The following is a 27288-nucleotide window of genomic DNA, read 5'->3' on the forward strand; positions in this document are numbered from 1 at the left end:
ACTTCTGTGGGCAGCTGGTTCCATATAGTGTTGGTGCGCGGCAAAAACTTTCTAGAAAACGCTTAGTTGTGGAACGACGGACGTCGAGGTGATACGGATGGTATTTTTCTTGACGTCCGATAATGAAACTCAGCTGCAGGTATTAGACCGAACAACTCCTCTGAACACTCCCCATGGTAAATGCGGAAATATACATAAATTGTGTGTTAAAAACTTTATGTGACTAAATCCAAATACGTTTGTTTTATTGATAGTAGGATTTTAGACACGGAATATAATAAATAATCGCCACTTCGAAACTAGAATAAGTTATGCACCATATGTCGCAGGGTACAAAGTTATATCTGCCGAATCTTTAATGGCTAAGATATGAATCTCTTTATTATATAAAATACACGTAAACCTATACTTCATTATATATCTAGTAATATCACAGAAAGGATAGGTTTGTTTTGTGTATGTGTTTAACGAATCAACAAAAAATGGTCCTATTTAAAAAGAAATATTTCTCCACTCGAATGATTCTTTATCCCTGAGTAACAGCTTTACTAGCCTTGACCAATGAATCGCCGCCGTATACTCAAGGTGGAGCGTACTGATTACTGATAGGTAAAGGTTTTATAAGTGCTTCATTTCTCTTATAAACTGGTCCCTCATTTTTCTCATTTCCAACAGAATAAGTTTTCTCGTTTCCAATAATTAGTCTTGATTTCATCAAAACGATGTGTTATTTATAAAAGATATAATTTAACTTCGACAAAAAACAGCATAGCAGCCTTGCGATTCTGTAACTCACTTTTCGAACTCATCAGTCACGACTGTAACCGCCTCTGTGAAAACCGCTGTGTGAGTTACAGAATCGCAAGGCAGTATTGGCCTAGTAGCTTCAGCGTGCGAGTTTCATCCCTGAGGTCGTACGATCTATGCGCATATTACACTCGCTCGTACAGTGAAGGAAAACATCGTGAGGAAACCGGCATGAGTCAGGCACAGCAGGCTTATCACCTATTTACCTAATTGACAAATGATCATGAATCAGATACTGAAATCTAGGGATTAAAAAGGTTGTAACGTCATTGAAAAAGGTAGTATCGTTGTTTTACTCAAAAACCGATGCTGATGAATGATTCATAATGTGGGTTTTATAAATTGGTTCTATAATGAAGAGTGCCTCTACATTTTTAATATGTTCACACAACACGTGCCTAACTTTACCAAGAGATATTAAACAAACTAATGGCATTTTTGACACAACATTCTTGGTTTAATAAGCAATTTGATAGTAATATAAATTAACAATTTATTTATAAGTTCTAAAACAACGTGTATGCATAATATTATACAAGAAAAATGACATCAGAAAAAAAAACACACATACACATCAATTATATTAGAACATTTGCAAGCTAGCAACGGAAAAAGTAAAATAAGCAAACACAATAAAAAAAATATTGGTTGTTTGTAAAGTAGGTTTACGATCGAGATGTTTACGTGATAACGTCTTATTGGTGATATAAGTTTTTGGGAAGTAAGGAATTAATGAAGATAACAATTTTTTCAAATTTTAAATTACATCTATCGTTTTATTCACACTTTTGATGATAAATTTCGGGTGTAAAATGACAAGTTTACTTATTCGACTATGATATACATTTTTCTTCATACATTCACGGAATGACTGGCAGCGCTCGAGATGAGACGGGAGATCGGTCCGTCTCTTTCTCGTTATACCTGCGATCGCGCTCGTGAGGTTTTGGTGTGACACAAGTTTCTGAACATGTCACCCGACTAAAACGATTTTAAAGACGTTATCACGTCAATAAAAATAATAATAAAAAAAGTAATATTAACTAAAACTAAAAAAATAATAATAATAATCAAAACTAAATGAAAACTTAAACCTCATTAAGAGCATGATAAACAATGTTTTCATCAATATTAGTAACGTATAGAAGGCTTTTAGTTCTGGTAACTCTAGGATTACAAAGAAAGGAAAATTTAGTAAGTAGGTCAGTATGAGTAATAAAGTTACATATTTTATACAAATAAACTAGATGAATGAAGTCACTTCGAAGTTTTAGAGTAGCTAACTTGTAATAGCAAGGAACTTGAAATGTAATCATACCTTATATAATTATAAGGTATGATTGTTGATGTGACAATCGCGAAAGTAGCACCTAGGGTGAGATTCATACACTTTCGAACTATTACTACGTATATATGCGAATGCGTAAGGGATGTTAATGACGTAATCAGGATCTAAATTCCGTCTGCAAAACCCAACCTAGGAGATCAGGCACCTCTCTATCGAATTCTTCTCGATAACAACGGATTAAACAGTAGTTACCCAGAGCTGGATATATTCGGTAGTGGGCTGCATTAAAGAAAGCATTGTAAAGTGCCTATCTCGTATCAAATCCACTGCTTTTTTTGCTTAACAAAAATTTCTGGTATTTTTATTTTATTGGAAATATATTTTTAATTTTATTTCTTTGTAACATTTAAGTTTACCTAGGGTTAGGGTTAGGGTAGAAGGACTCCTTTCTCCGCAATTAGACTCGTGGTTGGTCCGTTGTGCGTACGAGTCCTGGCTAATTTAGCCAGCCTAGCTCCTTCCAGAAGCACAGAAGTCTCCTGGGCACTTCACAGGCTTCCCGGAGCGACCTCACCGTTCCGAGGATTTTTTCACGTTGATTAGCCACAGCTTCGCATTCCAGGACTACGTGGGTGACTGTTTCCTCTGCTCTGAAACAGCCTCTGCACAGGGGGCTGTCTGTCGCGCCTAGGATAAAAAGATGTTTATTTAGGAGGCAATGACCCGTTATTGTCCCTATCATTATTTATGGTTGGTTCTATTTAAGTTAAGTAGTCGCTTTGTCAGTTGCGGGTTTACTGCTGGCAGAGCCACTTTGGACTGTCTGCAGGCCGCACCATGCGACCATCGTTGTTGCTGGAGTTCAGCGGATCTCTGGCGAATCCAGGTTCGCACCAGCGAGAAGGGCAAAGGAAGGAGCGGATACGGGCCAGCAGGCATCATTCCGGAGCCTCTTCTCGCAAGCTCGTCCGCAGCATCATTGCCGAGAGATCCACTGTGTCCCTTTATCCACTGCAAGGTAACCCTATTGGTTCGGGTTATGACCTTCAGTGCTTCATGACACTCCAGTATTAGTTTGCTGTTGGTTTTTTTTGTTTCCGAGCGCCATCAGCACGGATGCACTGTCAGATACGAATTTAATGCAAAAGTCATTAATCCCTAGCCGCTGCACGGCTCTGGCTGCTTCGGTTAAGGCGACACATTCACATTGAAAGATCGTGCTCTGTGTGCCCAAGGGTAGGTGTATGTTGATGTTGAGATCAAGAGAGAATATGCCTGCGCCTGAGCCAGACCCTGTTTTGGATCCATCTGTATATATACGTAGCTCATTTACGGTCGACCGATCATGTTCCTCTTCTCTCAGTTGTATATGATATTTCCTGTTAAATATTAATTGGTTAGTGATTCTATCACAGGGCGCAGCAATAAGAGGTTGATACTCTATTGCCCTGTTGAGAATCGCTGTGTGTGTACTGTAGTGATTTTTTCCCCATAGATCCAGTACCATAAGCCTGATAGCAGCCAGGGCTGCCTCCTGCTGTATGTGTAGGTCCAGGGGTAAGATCTGCAGGGCCATCTCCATTGCTGCAGTTGGTGTTGTTTTCATGCAACCGCTAGCAGCGGACAAAGCAAGCCTCTGGAAGCGTCCGAGTTTGGTAATTGCCGTTTGAAGTTCTGTTCTGGGCCACCAAACAAGGGCTCCATAGGCTAGCATTGGCCTAATTATGGCAGTGTATATCCATAATGTTATCTTAGGCGATAAGCCCCATTTCACGCCTAGCATCTTTTTGCATTGATAAAAGGCGATCGTTGCTTTGTTTAGTTTGTGTTCTAGATGTTTGTTCCAGAGCAGTTTACTGTCCAAAATCACACCTAGGTACTTGATTTCATTCTTGAGAATGAGTTCAGTGTTGAAGAGTTTCGGAAGTTTGTACGGTCCAAGAACTCTTCGGTTGGTTAAAAGTATTAGTTCTGTTTTTGATGGGTTGACAGATAACTCGTGCTCATTGCACCATCTCTCAATGACTTTGAAAGCTCTTCTCATGAGGTCACATAAGGTGCTTTCAAAGTTCCCAGATATCAAGATAGCTATGTCATCAGCATATCCCACAGTGTAGAGATTGTCAGCGTTGAGTTTTCTGATTAGTTCATTAACCACAAGGTTCCACAGTAGCGGCGATAGAACACCTCCCTGCGGACATCCTCTGCTGACAATGCCTCGTGTTGTGGAGTTTACCGTGAACTGTATAGCTCGTTGTTTTAGCATGTTGTTTATCCATTCTATAAGGGTTGATGGTACTCCACATGACCTTAGTGCTCTGGTTATACTCGTGAAGTTTGTTTTATCAAAAGCACCTTCGATGTCAATGAATGCACCAAGGGTTGACTGGTTTAAATTCAGGGAGTTGCCAATGCGAGACACGACGTTGTGGAGTGATGAGTCCGTTGATTTGCCCGAACTGTAGGCATGTTGATTACTGCGATACCCGGCTGCGTATCTCCAGGTCTCCTAGCCTCTCCATAGTTTTTAAGAAGAATGAAGTAAGGCTAATAGGCCTGAAGGACTTCGCTTGGGTATAGTCCTCTTTACCTGGTTTTGGGATGAATATGATTTTTACTTCTCTCCATTTCAAGGGTATGTATCGGTGGGCTATACAGGCTCGGAAGACAGAGACAAGATAGTCTACTATTAAGTTCCCACTCCATCTTAGTAGGCCTGGGAAGATGCCGTCCAAACCAGCCGCTTTGAATGGAAGGAAGGAGTTGATTGCCCACGTTAATTTTTCATTAGTGATTATTTTGTGAGCTACTTGCCAGTCTGAGCTGTCGGTGGCTCTCTCTGAGTATGGTTGCCAGGCCTGTTCGTTGGCAATTATGCAACCCGGAAAGTGTGTTGCCAGTAGTAGTTCACATGTTTCTGAATCAGTTTTTGTAAATGAATTGTCAGGTTTTTTAAGACAACCGATCGAGTGATTGGGCTCTCTGGAGAGGCATGATTTCACCCTGGTTGCCTGGTTGTTGGTTTCAATACTGGTGCAGAAGTGTCTCCAACACTCCAGCTTCCTAGTACGTAAAAGTTTTTTGAATCGCCTTCTCGCGACCGTGTACTTGTCCCAGTCGGTGGGTAACCGTGTGTTCACTGCTCTATTGAACAGCTTCCTGACCTTCCGTCGGTGTCTCTCCAGTTCGGGGCACCACCAGTTATGTCTCCCTCCCCATCTTGGTATGGTAAGGGGACACGACCGTTCATAGCTTGTCAGGAGTAGGGACGTTAGGTTGTTTACATGTTTGTCTATGTCTTGTATATTTATGGTGGTTGGTATCGATAGTTTGTCTACCTCGGAGCTGATAAGTCTATAAAATTTTACCAAATCGGTTCTCCGCGGTATACGTCTAGGTTGAGGTTTAGGTAGCTCCCCTTTGATTGCAAAGCGGATCCACCTATGATCCGAGCATGATAACTCGTTGGATACGTGCCAGTCCTGTATGTGATCTGACAGACCAGCAGTTACCATTGTTAAATCAATAATAGTTTGCGAACGCGCGTTGATAAAAGTTGGTTTTGAGCCATTGTTTGCCAAGATAAGGTTATTGCTAAGTATAAAATTAAGCATATCCTCACCCCGAGTGTTGGTACTAGCGTTACCCCATAACGTGTGGTGCGCATTGGAGTCCGCCGCGATGATTAGCTCCAGTTTCTCCCTCTCACAGTAGTCAGCCAGAAGGCCGAGTTCTGGAGTGGGCACGTCCTCGTCACCTGGTAGTAGGCGGACGCCAGGACGACGTCTGGTTGATTGTTTCTGGGTAACCTAATAGCTGTAAGGTTCCTTGAACAGAGTTCGTTTATTAGAAATGCTGGTACATGTTTAGGCAAGATTATGCAAGTTCTAGGGTTACTTACGGAGGTATCCAGTAAAAGTTTACCACCGGTGCTGCCCAGGCCACATATCTTGCCATTCCTGATCCACGGCTCCTGGATCGCGGCGATGGTCTTCGGATTGGTCTCCAGCAGTCTGCGTAGGGAAGCCGACGCTGTCTGACTGTGCTGGAGGTTAGCCTGGATGAGGTCAGTTCGGCGATGGGGAGGAGCGCAGACAGCTGTCGCTGAATTCACTCCCCCCGGTCTCCTGAGACAACTCATCATCCGAAGTTAGTTGCACCGGTGACGGTGGATGTGTAGCTACCTCCATAGGGACGTGTGCCCCGGTGACCGAAGCCGCCCCCGTCAGAGACGTGGGCAGCCCCGGCCCCGACGACGCCACCCCCGATGTGCTGGCAGCAGTTGGTGGGGCGTTGGCCACCTGCGAGGGTTCATCTCTATCCAGGATGCGGATATAGATGTTCCCCATCAGGTAGTATAAACGCCGATTATGCTCTTTGATTTTAGAGATCTCAAACTCTGGCACACGAAAGAAGAGGGACACGCCTGTCTAGTGTCTGGTCCTGAGTTCTTCGTTCGTGTGTCAGGGTCCAGGATCTGATGTTGAGGTGGCGGTTTTGCCTCGTGATCAGTTTCCTCAGTGTTTCCGTGTTGCCACTGTAGTCTGGTACATGTAGCAGACACGGAATCCTATTCGGAATCGCCGATTGAGGCCGAACCACCAACCTGGTGTCAGGTACTGGATTTGTGATGACATCACAAGTTCCGGTCAGCCAACCCAGAGTGTAAGTGTCCTCGCACCAAGTTTTGAGGACACCATCCGAGAAATGGGCCTTACCCCGGAACCTGATGTCGTTGGGCTCGGTAGTTAGGGTAGCATCAAGATCCGCCAGGAGCTCGTCTTGAATTTTACCCTCGATTTGTAGGCGGATGTTATCCGCCTGTTCTTGTGTCATATCCACGAAAGGCTCAGTCATCACGGCAACACAAAGCTCGTTAGCTGTGTATGATGCTGCCGCTTCCGCGTAACTGGCCGAGGTCCCTGCCACTGTCTGGGGTTTGTTGGGTTTGACCCTTTTACTTTCCCCAGTCGGTGTTACGGTTTCCTCTGGCCGATCGCGCTTCTGGCCCTTCGTGGCTTGGTTTGTTTTGGAACTCTTAAGTCCCTTGCCGCACCCAGAGCAGCTAGGCACGGGCGCAGCAGTGGATCTTTTAGGCTTCGGTGTCCTTTTCCCGCCTCTCTCAACTGTGGTTACAGCGGGGGCAGTTCCAGGTTTCACAGGTGGCCTCGGAGCGCCGGTGACCAGCTTCTTCTGTTCCGGCGCCCTTATGGCTCTCCTGTGCCGTCGCCTTTTAGAGTTGCTTACGACCATTTTGAAAGTCGGCTCCTGAATTGCGGTCTTCAGGGCAGACAGGTCGTGGTTAGTGCACTGGACGTGCCCTCCGTCGCAGCCTCGGTCTGCCGCATCGTTCTTGCCGCGGAAGCACCCCCTTTAGACGCAGACAGTGCTGTATCATCGTCCGGAGTTGCTATCTTTGGCTCGACCGACGCAGTCAACCTGGCCGCAGCAGTGGTCACATCCTTGTGCGGTGGTATAAGGGATTCCATCGGATTGGGTACGGGCCGGAGTGCAGCCCGGATTGGTGCAACCCCAGCCGCTGCCCTCTCCTTTGGGGTCCCGGACGCTGCCCGTGAGGGTGCATCCATGTGTATGACAGGGGCATCAGAGTATCGCGCCACTGGTGACTTGCACTGCGACACGTCCAAAGACGCAACCCTGGGTTTGTTGGTGTTAGTGATTGTTTTATTAAGTTTTTTTGCCTCTTTATCCATGAGGTGATATGGTTTAAATTCACCATTGGGGCTCTCCACCCGCCACGGAGCCCTCACGTCGGGGACGTCCCTTGCTCAGCAAGCGACGTCAGAGCTACTCCTCCGGTATAGAGCCAGCACGTAGGGAGGCAGACGCATCCGCACGCAACAAGGAAATACGGAGCTGTTCACGCCACGAGACTATGACGCAAACTCACCCCGAGTCCCGTACCGCGCCGACGGCCCCCCCCCCACATCCCGACTCTCGCTCGGCAGCCCGCTTATGGGATGCCACAGCCGGTTGACCGTGGTTAGCTAAACCCCGGCCTCCCGTGTGAGGAGAAATCCAGACCAAAGAGGTGTGTTGTGTGCAGCGCACAACTGTTCCGGCGCACTACTCCACTCAACCCCCAGGATTCCTTCATCCCCCCGTACGGGTCCCCGCGCACGGCACAAACACGCGGGAGGTCATTTACTGTCCACCGTCCTTCCTATTTGGACGATGAACTCGCAAGGACATGACCTCTCCATCCCTGCAATAGTTCGCTTGGCGGTTTTAGTTACGTCGAATACATAGGGTATTAGACCAAGAACAGGGTCGGCAACCTCGAGAAGGTTAGTCCACCAAACTTGCTTTGAGGGGATCATAGCGACTTGCGCTACCCCCAAAAGCCACGCCTCCCTACCTGTTGGCGACTCATTTATATAAATAGGAATAGATTATTATAACTTGGTGTTAGTGACTATATATACAATATAAATTAAGTAGGTATGAGCTATAAGTAAATAAGAATATTGTTGGTAGCTCATAAGTAGAAATTAAGTATATATAAGTAAGGTAAAAATATGTAAAGAAAGATAGTTAAATAAATTAATTAAATGCTTCGCCGAATAAAAGGGTCGCGTAGCTCTCGTCGCGGTATACGCGCACAGATGGCTGTAAGCGCAGCTCTCGTCGCGGTATACTGTCGATGTACTTAAGCTCGGCAAGATCTACGCAAAATCCTCTTTTTCCTCCGCAACGAACTGGGACCCAAGAATAATCGGCGAAGCAAGAAACAAGAACAAGGCGCAGTTTCATTTCAAGACAACATCCTACAATTACGCACTAGCAGGGGTGCGTGGGTTGAGGCGGTGCCAGCGATACGTCGAACCGTCTTGACAAAGCGTACGTAGTCAAACCCCACCGGTATTCAAAGCCGCGCCGAGGTTACTTTGGTTACTGCACGGGTGTTCTCAAACGAACATCTAAACGTCTAATCCCGTGCAGGCCCGAGTCTCTGAGGCGACGTCGGGATTGGCTACAATAGTAGTACGTACGAAGTCAAACCCCACCGGTATTCAAAGCCGCGCCGAGGTTACTTTGGTTACTGCCGAGTCTCTGAGGCGACGTCGGGATTGGCTAGAACAGTAGTACGTACGAAGTCAAACCCCACCGGTATTCAAAGCCGCACCGAGGTACTTTGGTTAATGCACGGGTGTTCTCAAACGAACATCTAAACGTATAATCCTGTGCAGGCCTGAGTCTCTGAGGTGTCGTGGGGGTTGGCATCAACAGTGGTCCTTCGAGCGCCGGATCCTGCAACGGTTGTCATCAAGAAGTGAATACTGCGAAAAGAAAATGCCAGTCACAAGGTCACAGAACGGGATGCAGCGAGGGGAATCGACGACGACTGTTACCTCCGCCACTACGTCCGAAGTCCGGACCACAGGCGAAGAGATAACGATAGAGCAGTCCACGTCGACGAGTGCAGCCAGCCAGCCAGATCAAGCATGGACTCTGGCACCAGCGGGTTCCACCCGGCGGGCCGCATCGAGAGCCGTATCCAGAGCCAGCTCAAGAAGACAAGCCGAGGCCAGAGAAGAGCTGGCTCGCTATGAGCTGCGGGAAGCGCAGGCAGCAGCACGCCTGGCTAGATTACGATTAGAAGCAGAAACGGAAGATGAAGACTCCTTTATAGAAGACGTCAACGATAACCATGAAGAAAAGGTGGCAAACTGGATGCGCTCATCGGCACAAAGGCCAGAAGAAATAGAAACAAAGAGCGACATTCGAGCAATAGCTGACGCAATAAAGGAAGCCATGACGACACATGTAGCGCCGCAACCGAAGTACATTCAAGAGCTGCCGATATTTGAAGGCGACAGCTCCGAATGGACGGCGTTTCGAGTCGTATATGAAGACACATCTCCGATGTTCTCTGGCATTCAGAATATGGCGCGGCTACGTAAAGCGATTAAAGGCACAGCGAGAGAAAGCATTAAGAGCCTCTTGTACTCAGAGGCGATGCCAGAAGAAGTTATTAACGCTTTACGCCGAAGATTTGGTAGACCCGACGCGCTGGTGCTAGCTGAACTGGAGAAATTAAAGGCGCTTCCCAGAACGACGGAAAATCCCAGGGACATATGTGTCTTCGCTAGCCAAATAAATAACAGCGTGGCCGCCATAAAGGGATTGAAGAGACCGCAATACCTCTACTCGCCTGAAATCGTGAAACTTATAATAGAGAAGATGCCTCCAATTCTCAGATTCAGATGGTATGATTTCACGGCTGCGAGGGAAGAGGAATCGTTCAGTGATATCCAATCGATAAGCAACTTCCTCAATTTAGAAGCGGACAAATGCGGCGCATTCGCAGTACTCGAAGACAGCAAAAGCGTACGACCGAGCGCAGCGATAAGAAGGCCAGTGAAGCAAGCTACGTATAATATCGCTGAAAGGAGTAGACCTGAAGAAATCAAGTGCCCAGACTGTGAAGGTACACATAAACTCAAAGACTGCCAAAGTTTCCTAAAAGCGGCAGTCAACGAGAGATGGGAAACAGTTAAGAGGCTTAAGGTCTGCTTCAAGTGCCTCGCTGGGAAGCACCGGAAAGAAACATGCCGAAGACCACCGTGCAAGTTGTGTCGAAGATGGCACCATAGCCTACTACATGTGACGTCGGAGAGCGAACAATGTCACGAAGAGGCACCGCCCGAGACAGCGACGGTCAATACAATAAGCACACCGAAAGCTATTCTTAAGATGCTCAAGGTGGAGATATACGGACCGGCTGGGAGCAAACAAGTACTGGCGCTGCTAGATGAAGGCTCAACGGTGACACTGCTTGACGAAAACGTGGCTTCGAGCATCGGCATCAAGGGTCCTCGCGAAGCCCTGAATATAGAAACTATCGGCGGAGGGCAAATGAAAAATCACGACTCCATGATTTTAGATATCGAACTGAAAGGGATCAAGGAAAGCGAGAAGAGCACACTTAAGCGGGCAAGAACTATCAAGGAGCTCAAATTAACACCTCAATTCGTAGATAAAAGCCGACTAAAGAAGTGTCATCACTTGCGGGGTTTATTACAAGACGTGTGCTACGAAGCTGAGGCGCCGAAGCTGCTCATTGGCCAAGACAATTGGGAATATATTGTCTCATTACAAATACGACGTGGAAAGCCAGGGCAGCCGGTGGCGTCACGAACGAAGTTAGGATGGGTTCTCCACGGCTCCGACAGCAGTGGCGTGTCGCCGATCAATTACGTGAACACATGTGCACACGCCAGCGTCGTCGAAGATAAAATAGATCAGTTGGTGAGGGAACACTTCACTATTGAGTCTTTGGGGGTTCAGCCGAAGAAGCCTTCAACGGATATCGAACAGCGAGCACTGGACACATTGGAGAGAACCAGCCGACAGTTGGAAGATGGCAGATACGAGGTCGGACTGTTGTGGAAAAAGGAAGACATAAAACTTCCAAACAACTACGCTGCAGCTTTCAACAGATTTCAAGGCATAGAAAAAAAGCTGCGTAAGGACGCTAAATTAAAAAATGAGTATAGCGCGCAGATAGACAATCTGTTGAAAAGCAACTACGCTGAAGAAGCACCAGCCGACTGCACATCGAACAAAAAATGGTACCTGCCTCACTTCCCAGTGGTTCACCCTCTGAAAAAGAAGCTGAGAATTGTCTTCGACGCTGCGGCCAAATACAACGGAGTCAGCCTCAACGACGTTCTGCTGTCCGGCCCGGACTTACTACAGTCAATATTTGGAGTGTTACTGCGATTCCGTCAAGGCCCTGTAGCAATAGCGGCCGATATAAAAGAGATGTTTCTGCAAGTGAAAATACGTGAAGAAGATAGAGACAGTCTCAGGTTCCTATGGCGAAAAGACAAGGAAGCGCCAGTAAAGGAATATAGAATGACATCAGTTATATTTGGAGCTGCGTCGTCGCCTTGCACCGCTATTTATATAAAAAACAAGAACGCAAAGACCTACTTTCATAAATATCCAGAAGCGGCGCAAGCAATAGAGCGGAATCACTATATGGATGACTATTTGCAAAGTTTCCACAGTGTTGAAGATTGCAAACGAGTAATGCAGCAAGTCGACTTGATCCACCAGAAGGCGCACTTCGAGCTACGAGGATGGGCGTCGAATAAAAAGGAGATCGTAGAAGCCGGCGGCGAACAGGAAGTGCACCTAGGTGAAAACGAAGAAAAGACTCTGGGACTGAGATGGCTGACGTCAGAGGATTGTCTTGGATTTAGAAGCCAATTTAGGAAAATCCCTGACGAGGTAGCGCGAGGCATGCAGACTCCAACAAAACGAGAAGTCACGGGAGCTGTGATGTCTACCTTCGACCCACTCGGACTGCTATCACCCATTCTCATCCAAGGAAAGAAGCTCATCCAAAAGATATGGCGCAGTGGTGTCGGATGGGATGACCAAATCACTGAAGACGACAACGAAGCTTGGAAGAGCTACCTAGAGCATATCGGTAGAATAAAAGACATCCGGCTGCCGCGATGCATGTCACCGTTTTGCACTGAGGGGGAGCTGCATACTTTCACTGACGCAAGTGAGACAGCGTATGCAGCCGCAGTATACTGGCGAACCAGAGGTAAAGGAAAATACTTGATAAACCTCGTCGCCGCCAAGTCGAGAGTGACGCCTTTGAAACCAACATCTATGCCGAGGCTTGAACTGCAGGCAGCTCTTTTAGGTAGTAGACTTGCAGACTCAGTGGCAAAAGAACTCGACCTGCAAGTTACAAGGAAAACGTTTTGGACGGATTCGAGTGTGGTACTTTCCTGGATAAAGGCAGATCCCCGAACGTTTAAGACCTTCGTAGCTCATAGAATTGCGGAGATAGAGGATCTGACAAAACCGCAAGACTGGAGATGGGTGCCTACAGCGCAGAATCCTGCCGATGATGCGACCAGAAGTCCACCGGAACAATTTAACGCGGAACATCGGTGGTTCAAGGGTCCAGATTTCCTGTCAAAAGGCAAAGAAGAATGGCCAGCTCCACGAAGTTTTAAAAAGGAAAAATGCGACGAAGACAGAACGACGGAGCAGGTGAATACACTTCGCCGCAGTGAAATTACTCCGGTTTCCGAAAACTTTTCATCGTGGACAAGATTGTGGAGATCAACTGCCAGGGTTCTACAATTCATCGACCTATGTAGAGAAAAGAAGCCGTCGAACCGCGAGCGCTGCAATAAAGGTGCAAAAAAGAGGCGACTTTACCTTCCGATCGGCGAGACACACCTATTACGAGCGCAGGAAGTTCTAATCGCCCAATGTCAGCAAAGCAGCTTTGAACAAGACATTAAAAATTTCAAACAAGGGCGCACGACGGAGAATCGAAGCCAATTGAAAAGGCTAGCCGTCACTATGAAAGACAATCTCATAAGACTTCAAGGTAGAGCAAGAACCGTAGCGGGCGTGGACAACTACTATTTAACGCCCATAGTACTGGATGGCAGGAGCGCCATTGGGAGATTGATGATTAAACATTATCACGAGAAATACAACCATGGTAATCAAGCCACAGTAATGAACGAAATACGGCAAAAATACTGGATGTTAGGCCTGAGATCAGTGCTGCGTAGTATACAACAAAACTGCCAGCACTGCAAGCTGAAGAAGGGTAAACCAGCGGAGCATCCGGCGGGGAACTTACCTCAAGAAAGGCTGAGACATGGTGAGCCCCCTTTCACGTGCACAGGTGTGGACTACTTCGGTCCAATGCTCGTGGCGATCGGCAGACGAAGAGAGAAGAGATGGGGAGCCTTGTTTACCTGCCTGACCACAAGGGCAGTACATATCGAGATAGTGCCCAGCCTTACGACGGACTCTACCATAATGGCGTTAAGGAGATTCGCTGCTCGAAGAGGAATGCCAAAGATAATTTATTCCGATAATGGAACAAACTTTGTCAAGGCCAGCAAAGAACTCCAAACCGCCATTGAAGAGCTTAAAAGAGAGGAAATCGTCACTGAAGCAGAGAAGGTTGGCACACAGTGGAAATTTATTCCTCCCGGCGCACCAAATATGGGAGGAGCTTGGGAACGATTGGTGCGCTCCATTAAGGTCGCACTAGACGCAACATTAAAGGAGCGCGTTCCACGAGAGGAAGTTCTGCATACGTTGCTGTTGGAAGCAGAACATATGGTTAACTCCAGACCAATAACGAACCTAGCTGACAATTTGGAAGAGGAGGCGCTTACCCCAAATCACTTTCTCATTGGGCGATCCAGTGGAGCTGCACGCGTTGGGCATTTTCCTGATGCAAAGCTGGTGGGCAGAGAAGATTGGAAGACCGTCCAACGACTCTCTGATCACTTTTGGAGGAGATGGCTACGGGAGTACTTGCCCACGCTACTGCCCAGGAAAACGACAGGACGACGGGAAGGCGAGCAGCTACAGCCAGGCGACGTGGTTCTTATCGTAGATCGCACGCTACCACGATGCACTTGGCCGAGGGGAATCATCGAAACCACGTACCCCGGGCCCGACGGAAGAACCAGGATCGTGGACGTCGCAACCAAAGGTGGAGTGTTACGAAGACCATCGTCGAGGATCGTCATCTTGGTGCCTGCGAAGTCGCCGTGCAGGAATGACGGTGCTACGCACGAGGGGGAGAATGTTGGCGACTCATTTATATAAATAGGAATAGATTATTATAACTTGGTGTTAGTGACTATATATACAATATAAATTAAGTAGGTATGAGCTATAAGTAAATAAGAATATTGTTGGTAGCTCATAAGTAGAAATTAAGTATATATAAGTAAGGTAAAAATATGTAAAGAAAGATAGTTAAATAAATTAATTAAATGCTTCGCCGAATAAAAGGGTCGCGTAGCTCTCGTCGCGGTATACGCGCACAGATGGCTGTAAGCGCAGCTCTCGTCGCGGTATACTGTCGATGTACTTAAGCTCGGCAAGATCTACGCAAAATCCTCTTTTTCCTCCGCAACGAACTGGGACCCAAGAATAATCGGCGAAGCAAGAAACAAGAACAAGGCGCAGTTTCATTTCAAGACAACATCCTACAATTACGCACTAGCAGGGGTGCGTGGGTTGAGGCGGTGCCAGCGATACGTCGAACCGTCTTGACAAAGCGTACGTAGTCAAACCCCACCGGTATTCAAAGCCGCGCCGAGGTTACTTTGGTTACTGCACGGGTGTTCTCAAACGAACATCTAAACGTCTAATCCCGTGCAGGCCCGAGTCTCTGAGGCGACGTCGGGATTGGCTAGAACAGTAGTACGTACGAAGTCAAACCCCACCGGTATTCAAAGCCGCGCCGAGGTTACTTTGGTTACTGCACGGGTGTTCTCAAACGAACATCTAAACGTATAATCCTGTGCAGGCCTGAGTCTCTGAGGTGTCGTGGGGGTTGGCATCAACACTACCCATCAGATGGATGTAGTAGGGTGGGTTTGCACCTATGCTACCATGCAAGCATGTCGTACTGGGAACCGTAGAAGCATAGACCCAAACCCCCCCCTTAAGTTTACCTATATTGTCATACATTTTATATAGAAGAGGTTGTAGCATATATCGTAGATTATATTGTATGATGTGGTAAAATTTATATTGGAATCACGTTACGGGGTGAGCCTACAGGATTCGATCGTAACAAAGAGATTCTAAAAAAAATTACTTAAAATAAATAAATCAGTGGCGCTACAACCTCTTTAGGTCTGAGCCTCAGATTTCTGAATCTGTTTCATAATCATTTTTAAATCTAATAGGCAAGTAGGTGATCAGCCCCCAGTGCCTGACACACGCCGTCGAATTTTTGGGTCTAAGACATGTCGGTTTCCTCACGATGTTTTCCTTCACCGTTCGAGCAAATGTTAAACGCGCACATTGAAAGACAGTCCATTGGTGCACAGCCGGGGATCGAACCTACGACTTCAGGTATGAAAGTCGCACGCTGTAGCCACTAGGCCAACACTGCCCAAAAAATTACTTACACGAATTTATAAAACATGTTTACATAATTCAATGTCCTAAGCCCGTCCCGCAGCAAATTGCAGATCATATTTCGCAAATTTGTTTGCTACTAATGATATAATCGATTCTCGTAAACCAGTCGAATAATTCACGAACAAACAGAAAAAACGTATTAATGTCAAAACAAGAATGATTTAAATCGTGACTCATAGGCGAAGATATTTTTTGTTCACTAAATTTAGAACAATTGTTTATTTTGTGGGGTTCAGTTGAAAGGTATAATAACCGAGTGGGTGTGATGGATTTTTGTTATTAATCCACACATCGTAATGCGTGAATGAGAAATGGTGTGACGTCAGAAAACAGACGTCACTAATGTGTCAGAAATTGATTAATCCATCTCGACGCCTGACATTTGACAATAAGGCTTTTAAGGCACTTTCTGCCGCCATCTTTGTGGAACCAGCTTTCAGTAGAGGTATTTCTAAAAAGGTGTTAGATGTCAAAAAGTATCACAGCTGTAGAAAAAGTTGTATTATCTGTATTTATTTCCCCGGAGTTGGTATCGACTAAAAGATGGAGGGTTTTGGCAGAAATGGCTCACGGTGTCCTATATTTCCTTCATTAAATAATTGTAAATTTATAATAATACATAACTTTAATCCGGTTAAAAAATTTATTCTTTAAAGTAAAGGTGTGTAAAGGTTATGTCAATAAAAGACAATACTAGGTGTCACTTTATTTAACGAGCAGGTCGTTTACCTCCTGTCCCAAAAAATATTAAGAGATTAAAAAACTAATTTATTTTAAGACAAAAATTAATTTTCACAAACTGCTTCGCTTTGCAGTATCTTACTTGACACACTTCAGCACTGTCTGTTTCCAATTATTATAAAACCCAAAGTCCTGCCTTCCTCAAAGTTCCTTATTTGTCCAAAGTATGTTATACATTTTGTTTTCTTGTAATCCTAATACCCTTTCTCCGTTGATTGCAACTTCACAGGTTCCTCCAGCTTTTTCGTCCATGGCTGTATTTCTCCATACTTCTTCTATTTCTCATATACACCCTTTTTTGATATCGACATGCCATATCGATTTCAATTAATCAAATGAAATTTAATTGTCTGACGACTTCGTTATACTACTGTATACTTATAATCTTGTAAATTAATACGCGTGAAGATAATTCTGGAAATGTCTTATTAATTTTTCATGAATTTTTTTTTACTTTTTTCAATCAATTAAAGATACAAATGTGAAACCTTATAACGCGTCACGTGTTTAATCTACACGATTTTAAGTTTATAGACTGTTCGAAATTATATTTTTATTTTCATAATTGATAAGGGTGATATATATAATATATATATCGGCTTATCGACACAATTGATAGTTGCTTTGCTTTGTTTGGCTCGGGTTATGCTAGATGCATTTTATTTTAAATACCTCTTGCCCGATTTTTTGCAAAAGAGTTTAATATGCGTCATAGACTAATGCGTATTCTGTTTTTCGTGTGTGTAACTATATTTTCGTATATTTTGTTGCCAATAAGATACGTCAAACATAACATACAAATATAATTGGATTGGAGATTAAAGGTTTTATTACTATTTACGGAAAGAGAACATTAAATTGGAATTAATTCGCTAAACGAGTATTTATGTTCGTGAATAATATTTCTTTGATGTTTAATAGAATTTCCTAGTCAATACGGTTAATTGGTAATTTTAAATACTCGTGAACATTATTTACCTAAATTAAATTAAACGTTTCTTTAGTAACAAACAAAAGTTTCTATTAGATATAGACATAACATTTATTACTAACAAAACACACACAAAATAACAGAAATAAAAAAATAATGAAAGATAACAATAGTTTAAAGTGTGTAATGCGCGTTTGAGTGTTTATTACATACATACATACCCTACATGATGACGAAAAGTTCTGTATGTTTCAATTATTTAAAGAATGTTATCAGCTATCTGCGACACTTTGTTTCACTGCATCGAACCGAGCAATATGTTAAAGTACGTCAAAACTAAGCCCAGTCAATTTCTCGTATTATGAATCTGGAGCATAACCATCAAACCCTGTTAGATGGTTATTTACATTGACGTGAAACTGAAATGAGATACGTGTGCATAAACTTCGCCCGCTCTACCCCCTTGACTTGCGAACTGATAGTAAATGTAAATTTATAATTAATTTAACTTCTTTTTGACGATTCATAAGTGTACTTGTTTACCTATATGAAGATATTTGAGATATACGAAAATTGAAACACTTTGTTTGAAGCTGGGTAACAACTGACTTTGATCGTTTAAAAAGTCAAAAATCATTTATTCATATAGGTAACACAATGTACACTTATGAACGTCAAAAAAGAAATATACATTAAATGCTTCTAATTTAACATTTACCGCCAGTTCTCAAATTAAGGGCGTAGAACGGAAGAGAAGAACTGGTAATAAACTCTCCGCCACTCTTTTTAATCGCCAAGTTTTTTTATTTTACACAACGTTTGTAAGGAGCTACAACCATTACCCCATGTTCCACATGACATCTTAAGTAATAAATAATAATAAAATAAATTAAAAACAAAGACTTCCTCTATCAGCAGGAAGCATGGTGAAATAGGAGCACGCACTTACATTCTCGTGGGAACAACACGCAAATACATAGTCGTTAGTCAAAAGAGAAAGTGCACTCGCCCCACAATAGGAGTCCCTGTGTCCTACCTATATGAATGAATGATTTTGATTTGATTTTAAAAAGTCTTTTTTATTATAAAGCGTTATTCTTTCTTTGTCTTTTCTTTTCTATGAATTTAGGTTGATTATTATCTCATATGTAATGCAATCAGAGTGAATAAAAATTAAAAATGGAGCAGAACTAGTCCAGCCCTGCATTCCTAACAGTATAAAAATATTTTTATTTTCCGTGTCTATTCATAATATTTCTTCTCATCATAGGAGCAACCTGGGCCAGGCAAACATCATAAGGAAACCGGCATTAGTTTGACCCAAAAACTATGTGTAAGGCATGTTAGACCTAAAAAATCTACCGCAATCGCCTGTCCAGCCTTGCGATTCTGTAACTCACTTTTCGAACTCTCACAGCGGTTTTCTCAGCGGCGGTCGCGCACAAATCAGTCGTGAAGCAGTCATTTTACGATTTGGCATTCTGATAAGGAAGGAGCTTGTAGTTTATTGTTTATCAGAATGCCAAATAGTAAAATGACTGCTTCACGACTGATTTGAGCGCGACCGCCGATGCGAAAACCGCTATGTGAGTTCGAAAAGTGAGTTACAGAATCGCAGGGCTGTTTTGACTAGATTTCTTTTGTGTTTATTACACCATAACGACAGCAAGAAAGGAAAAAAAAACTGTATTTAAAATAGAACAATTAGACTCATTTTAGTAAAAGGAGTAACTTATTGAGACAAATTAATCTTTCACTTCACTTGTTAGTATTAAATAGGTTCTATAAAAGATGCTCACTCACTCGTAAGAAAGTCACTGTTTGTATATAAAAACAAAATATCAGTCCCTGGCCTTGAATTTGGAAAAATAGATTTACAGATTTCTATAACTCTTTTAAAATTTCAGTTCAACTGTTTTTATATTTAAAAAGGGATTTTATTATAAAGAGGAAGTCCAAACAAAAGCGGGTATTTAAGTATTTTTCATGAACTATAATTAGAAAACGATAAAGCTGGAAAAAAGTTTTGAAGTATTCAAAGAGTCGTTAGGTGTTATCAATGTAATTTAGTGTCTTTTAAGAAATAAATCCCGTGACCAATAATGTCTTGCTTGTATACAAACTCGATTTATTCTTAAACCGTATTGTAATCGTAATTTCTGGATTTAATTTTAATTAAATTTCGTTTTGAACCCAAAAAGGTTCGACTCGATTATCACATTTCTTCTTCATCTTGTGGTGCCTCTCCACTACAGCCTTGCGATTCTCTGTAACTCACTTTTCGATCTCTCACTGCGGTTTTCGCAGCGGCGGTCGCGCTCAAATCAGTCGTGAAGCAGTCATTTTACGATTTGGCATTCTGATAAGCAATAAACTACAAGCTCCCTCATTATCATACCCATTCAGTGAGTTACAGAATCGCAAGGCTTGTTGGCGGTCAGTTTGTCATACTCCCTTTTATTCCTCGCCAAGCGCATCAACTGTTCTACGCTGGCCACTCCCGTCCATTCTCTGATATTGTGGAGCCACGACTTCCTCCTTCTGCCAGCGCGTCTTTTCCCCTCGACCTTGCCCATCATGATGACTTGAAGAAGTCGGTACCGTTCGTGTCGATGCACATGTCCCAAGTAACTTATCTTCACATAAATAAAAAAATTTACATTAATGTGCCTCGATTCACACAGAACGTAGGTATGCTACGTTTAATTAACTCGAAAAACAAACTTAGAACGAGTATACTTTTGTTAATTAGCAAAGTTATCTGGATACAAATTGATTTTTTAAATTTTCTTTTTTTTAAATTACCTATTCTAAATATATTTAAATGGATTTCGAGGGCTTGTTAAATAGATAAGTTATTGTCAAAGTCACAAACAGGTGACTGCGGTAGATTTTTTAGGTCTCACGTGCCTTACACAATTTTGGGTCAAACAAACGCCGGTTTCCTTATGATGTTTGCCTGGCCCAGGTTGCTCTTATGATGAGTAGAAATATTATAAATAGACACGGAAAAGGAAAATATTTTTATACTGTTAGGAATCGTTTCGCTCGATAGGATATCCGTCAATAAGTTGTGGAATACGCTGCCCGACTCCATAGGATTGGCTACCTCCTTAACATCTTTTAAAATTCTTCCTTATAAACATTTCTTAATCATATCCTATCCTGCTCAGTCGTACTTTTGTAATTCTTATTCTTTTGTATTGCATCTCAATTCATAAATCCGTGAGATTAGCTTTTTAGTTTTTAGTTTTTTTTTTGTTTTTTTTTAGTTTAAGGTTGGTGATTTTATAAGATTTGGTTATACACTTTTTGCACTTTACCCATCATATTTCTTTTATTAGTTTTTTTTCCTTACTTGGGTTGCCTGGAAGAGATAGTTTGATAGCGATAAGACCGCAAGTGGCAACTCTTATAATTTTTAAGTGTTATGTTATTTGTTTTCTATAAATGTAACGAAGTGTAAATAAATAAATAAAAATATCTCATAGCTTATAGATCTGTTTCTGTCAAAACAAATGTCGCGGTGTTATCGTCGCATCGCTGAATGATATTAAAACATTGTCACGTAAAAGATTTATCTCAAGATATACTCATTTGATTGATTGAAGTTGGTGAATCAGCCTGTAGAGGTGTAATTATTGTCTATATAGAAATTTCGTAATTCCATTTGTAATATTGTCGACGTATCATTATTTCGTAATTCCACTTGCACGTGGATCAATCAGTCGCCCTATAACCGCCATGTAAGTCAGAGGACAATAAAGATAGTGAATTCTATTTCGGTTTTCATTTGGTGTAACAAACACTAAAAGCCGTTTCTTGTCCGACATATTTCGATTTGTGGCTTTGCTCACGATGTTTGCCTTCTCTCTAGGAGAAAACTCTAATTGCACACATCTACGCTCTTATGCGAAAGAAAGCTTCTATTCACAGCAGTGATTCGAACACACGACCTCAGGGATGAATGTTCTAAGCCACTGGGTCCACTCTGCTCTTATAATAATCTAAATAAATATTTGTAGTATTGCCAATATTACGTACACGCGTTAACGGGATTAAAGATTGGTTAAAGATGCAATATGTTACAATAATAAATACAATCAAGGACGTTTATTTCTGATTGCTCGCTTGCTGCAATAAAATTGGAATATGAGTCCCTATAAAAGTCCTATGTATAGGGGAGGTCCTGCGTCTATGATGACTGCTATACTTAATTTGTTTACAAAAGCTTGCCACCGCTCGGCACACTAATACATTATATTATTACTTAAGAAAAAAAAGTGCGTGCGTACAAAGTACACGTCAGAAGTAAAACTTCTTTGGAAAACTAATTTTTAACTCTTGTTTATATTTATACAAATCGAAAACTTTAGATTTCCGAAACTTAGAGGGAGGAAAAAAGGAAGATATGTTGAGAATTTAATGAATTAAATTGTCATTAAAATATATAAAGTGTCGAAAATTAATAAAAAAAAATTAATTTATTTCTTCGATAATAAAAACACGTGGCATTTTAATTTACAATTCGTCATTTGAGATTCCAATAAATTATTTTGCATAAAATATAAAATAAGTAATACTAATATTTCATAAATTCTCTTTACGAAATTTAAATTTTGAAATAGAATTTCTATAAGGTAGTTCACCATTCTCACTCTCTCTTAATCGATCTCAATCGCTCTCTCCCTTTTCTTCGACAAAAACGCTGAACATCTTCGTGACGTTCCGTAAAAATTTTACCCTCATGCGCCTAATAAAGTTTCACTTCAAAACAGTACAAGATTTAAAGTGACCAGCATAGACAAATATTAATAATATATTCATAAATTACTAAACTAAAGAAAAATTTATTTCAATTGTTAATGGAAATCCAGACCCAGCTCAATCATCAGAATGCTCAATCTGAATATCGATGAGTTTTGCCCAAAACGTGTTCTTCTAAAAGGAATGCCTTGGGTATCTAGAAGGTAAGTACACGAAATCGAAATATAGTTAAAAGGTTGGGGCAATAAAGTTCTTAAATATGTAGGCAAACAAATATATAAGTTAATTTTCTACTGGCGGCGTCCATGCGTCGGGTTGTCTCTCTCCCTAAAATATGGCGAGGAGGCCGATGGCTGGCCATGCGTCATGCTCGTGAACGGGTGCTGCTTGTGGTGACTGTTCGTACTTGAATTCGTGTATGCGCTGATGTTGGTTATTTCGACTGTGTAATTATTATTAATTACTTGATATGTCATGTGGAACATGGTGTAATGGCTGCAGCTCCTTACAAACGTTGTGTAAGAGAGAGTGGCGGAGAGTTTATTGCCTTATTGCATTTAATGTATATTTCTTTTTTGACGTTCATAAGTGTACATTGTGTTACCTATATCAATAAATGATTTTTGACTTTGACTCATTAATTAAATCTAAATCTGTCTCATTGCACTCTTTCGTCTCTCTCAAACTGTGTTTCAGCTGTGATAAAATGACTACCTGCGATTGCTGTAAACACTCCAGTAATGTAATAAATTATATCGACGTAGGAAAGCATATTTGCTGTAAGTAGACAAAATACCTAAAGTGACTTTTTCCTGCCATTAGAATCAGAAAAAAAAGCTGCATCGAATGACCCGGGTCCTGTGTCTCTACGATGAAAAAAAAATTACATACGCCGTTGAAAACGCCCGTACTTATATTTTTTTTAGCAAGATTAAATGCTGTATGTAGACCAAAATCTTGTCATTTCAGACATTTTGTACTTACAGCAAAAGAAGAACTGCATTTTTTTCTTTACAAATACTTACTTCTTCCCATTTAAAAACTTAACGCTACTTACAGCATTTCAGCGGCGTGTGATTTTTACATTTGTTTACTTACAGCAAGTTTAGGGAACCTACAGTTTTAGTTTTTTTTACCATGTACGACATTTTATTTCAACCAAACATTACATTACCAAATGACCCACTGCATTTCTAGATCTAATCATAATTATTAACTAATCTTACATCTTGAATTGCAAATGAAAGTACCCAAATACATAAATTTCCTGCATACAGCATATTTACCGCCTGTAAATTGATAATATTTCCGCGCGTACTTTTTTCTTCCTTAGTTACAGCGTTTTAAAGGTTTGTGGTTTAAAAAACTGTTTGCTGTAAGTAGCCAAACACGTACTTATAGTAACTTTGGATAAAAAGTTTACATTGCAAATGGTGACTGGCAGTTAAATAAATATATGTTTCAAAAATGGTAGCAATATCATGGATAGGTCAGACACTATTAATTTTTTTCCGAAATTAATAAAGTTTTTTGGCTCTGGTGAACAATTGCAATATGTCTACTTACAGCAAATGTGCTTTCCTACGTCGATATAATAACGTAATTAATTTGATGTAATTTGCAAATACAAGGATCTAGGCTCAGAATATGATTTTGTCCCATTCAGTGTCGAGTAGTGTTGCCCAAATGCAAGACCAAGACGAGACTTAGGCCAGTCTTGGTATTGTCTTGCGTCAATACACCTGGTCTCGGTCTTGGTATTGGTATTGCGCTCTCAGTCTTGGTCTTGGTCTTGATCTTGCAGCAAGAGTCTCGCAAGTCTCGCAAGACTTGCAAATACCTATTAGCCTATTGCTATTTGTGGGGGTTTGCGGGCTATCCTGGAGCATTCACCAATGTACAATGTTCATCAACCAATAATAGCAGGCAGGCTACAGGCATTGTGTTGAGATTAGCAGATTTCATTACAGTGTGCGTAGGTACATTTTTTAGGCAACTTGTCGTACTCGTGACTGGCGCGCTTTGCTACGTAGGTACTGTCGTTAAAGTATGTGTAAGTAAGAAACGATGTAGGTACCTACTACAACAAAATTGTATTCCTTAGAAAAATAATCGTCGTACCTACACGACGATTATTTTTATTTATTTAGTAAATCATCGCTGAAGACAATAGTCGCTACTAGAGTAGGTACGATAGAAGTTGATAAACCGACACTGCAATTCTCAATATGACGTCGCTCATATTTGGAGCTTTTCCACGTTTCAAGTTTGTTAAAATCACCCACTTCCAATTTTGCAGTGCAATGTCCTTTAAAAAGGTATAATAGGTAATCTATATATATAAAAATGAAACCCGTTTTCCGTTGTCACGAAATAACATGAAAACGGTTTGACCGATTTGTCTGATTTTTTTAAATAATATACCTTGAAGTACGAAGATGGTTCTTACGGAGAAAAATTAAAATAAAATTGAGTGAATCAGTCTAAAAACAACACTTTTCTATATTCCCATACAAAATATTCGTAATAATACTTAAAAGTGAATTTGAACTTTAATACCATAGCATAAAGTTCAAGTGTTAGTGGAGGGGTTCCGGGAAGGTAAATTTTTAATTTTTTGACATAATGTATTTGTTGTCTTATCAATTTTCTTTTTTTATCTTACTAGCTAGACCGGTGTCCCGAATAGCAGAATAAGTATTTTAAACAAATAAAGAATCGACTGTTAGGCGGTACGATGTTCGCCAGGCCAGCTAGTAATAATATAAACTAGGTATATTTTTATTACTTACAACAATTTTTATAAAATCTACCTATCCTTACGACTACATTCTTCCTTGCGAGGACAACATAATCTATTTGCGTCCGTTCTGAGCACCCGGAAACTTATTTTATTCTTTAGAACATGGGCAATGGCGGCGACCTTTGACATGAAAGCGACGGCGGCAACACAAAGTCTAGAAGCGGACTAAATTTTTACCTATTTTGGTGGGGTTGTCAATGTTGGCATTAGCACAGAAAAATAAAATTAAGTAAACACAATGTTTATCCACTTTTTAATAACTAGGTATCCACGATAGAATATTTTTTCTACTAATTTCCTAAGGGTCGATTCGACCTAACTTCAATTTATACACGAGTAACTATACCAAGAATAATCTATTCCATGATTTAAATCTCGAGTAAATCCATAGTCGTTTGTCCACGTAATCAATAGTATAATTGCGCTAGGAATAACAATACGCGAATAGCAAGAAAATGGTGAACGAAAATAAAACTCGGCAAATAAATGTTGTTCTACAACGGGACAGTGTAAGAGCATACATCATGTCAACTCGATTTTGCCGTATTATAGTGTGAAAAAGTAGCTTTTAACAGGTGTCAAACGACGACAAAAAGTTTTTATTTCTTGTTTGTTTGAGGCTTTCGTCTAAAAAGGAACTTCTGTTGAGCCTAGTTGAATTTCATTCTAATATTATAGAAAATAAAAAAATCTAAAAATAATTAATAAATACTAAATTGTTTAAACGTTTCATTATACAATGCCAGACTATTAATTTAGTGCGTTGCGTTGACTTGAAATTAAAACACAGAATACATATTTGTGAAATGACAGAAATCAGCTGATTGGACTGACTGACGCCATTAAATTATTCTAGGAATAGCTGTTATTCCGTGCGAAACGGCGGTATAGTTGCAATTCCCGAATAAGCCCACTATTCTTAGAATTTGTAGTTGGTAAAACGTAAAATTTATTTACTCTCGATTAACTGACGATTTATTCTAAGATTAAGATTTACTCTTGTTTGGTCGAATCGACCCTAAGTACTCAGTCTAAATATCTTTTTCATAATTTTTGTTTTTCAATAATATGTTGTGTGTAATTGAATGGTAAACTCTAAATCTTACTAGAGAGCTTTTTTAAAATAAACTTATTGAAAGCACTGACATGGCATATACACTTTTCAATCTTGCTGCTCACATTTTAGTACCTAGGTATCACTCACTATCTATCATTTACCGATATTAACAATGATTATTTCGAAATCAAAATATTCGCAATTCAATAGATGCAATACCTATTTAGTTTAGTTATTAATTATCATCTCGCCCGACAGCTTTTAACGCTGTAGTGTTCGAATTCAAGCCAGTGTGAGAATGTATTTAAATAAAGAAAACTCAAAGCATTCAATTTATACCTACCTACTGCTGGGACATCTTCAAGGTCATTTAATTTTATACTCCTATACCAACCCTACCAAAATAGGTAAAAATTTGTGTGCCTCTGTCCGTACTCTTTGTCGGCGAATGCGGCGCTCAGTGTCAAATGCTGTGTTACACTTGTTGCAAACCGCGGCGTCTTTGTCGGTAAATTATCAAATAAGTAGATAGGTATTTAATACACCGACCGACCAACAGTTTATTCGCAGAACGTCACATTTCCCCAATCAACTTTGAACCTTAATTCTTTAGCGATAAACTTGAAAATCTGTTGAAGAAATTTGATAGATAGTAGTAGCTTGATGTGCTGGCGTCTGTACCATAGTATTGGCTGCCGTAGAAACAGTTACTAGACCTACTCGACTCGCTGTTAGTTTTAAATTTTGCTAAATAGAAGAATAATATAAACTACATGATGTTTATATAATTTTAAGCACATACCAACCTACGAGTACTAACGTTAGATCTGCACATTAGACATAAACAAGCATAACATATTATTATAGGTAGATACCTACAAGGTATGAACTTTGCTAGAAAGTTATTAGGGAACAGATTTGTGAGT

At 41.4% G+C, this 27288-nt stretch overlaps 1 protein-coding gene and 1 long non-coding RNA gene across 2 annotated transcripts in view; one reads left to right on the top strand and one right to left on the bottom strand.

Annotated features, from left to right (window-relative positions):
• Nucleotides 1-27288, top strand: part of LOC125059637 (orexin/Hypocretin receptor type 1-like) — a 94961-nt gene that overhangs the window by 11687 nt on the left and 55986 nt on the right. The window lies entirely within an intron of this gene.
• LOC125059638 lies at nt 5730-6516 on the bottom strand. The gene is made up of 2 exons (XR_007118704.1): nt 5997-6516; nt 5730-5922 (listed from the first exon to the last, which is right to left on the bottom strand). It is a non-coding gene; the product is annotated as an uncharacterized LOC125059638 (long non-coding RNA).

Source organism: Pieris napi, chromosome 20 (genome assembly GCF_905475465.1).
Source record: "Pieris napi chromosome 20, ilPieNapi1.2, whole genome shotgun sequence".
Lineage (NCBI taxonomy): Eukaryota > Metazoa > Arthropoda > Insecta > Lepidoptera > Pieridae > Pieris > Pieris napi.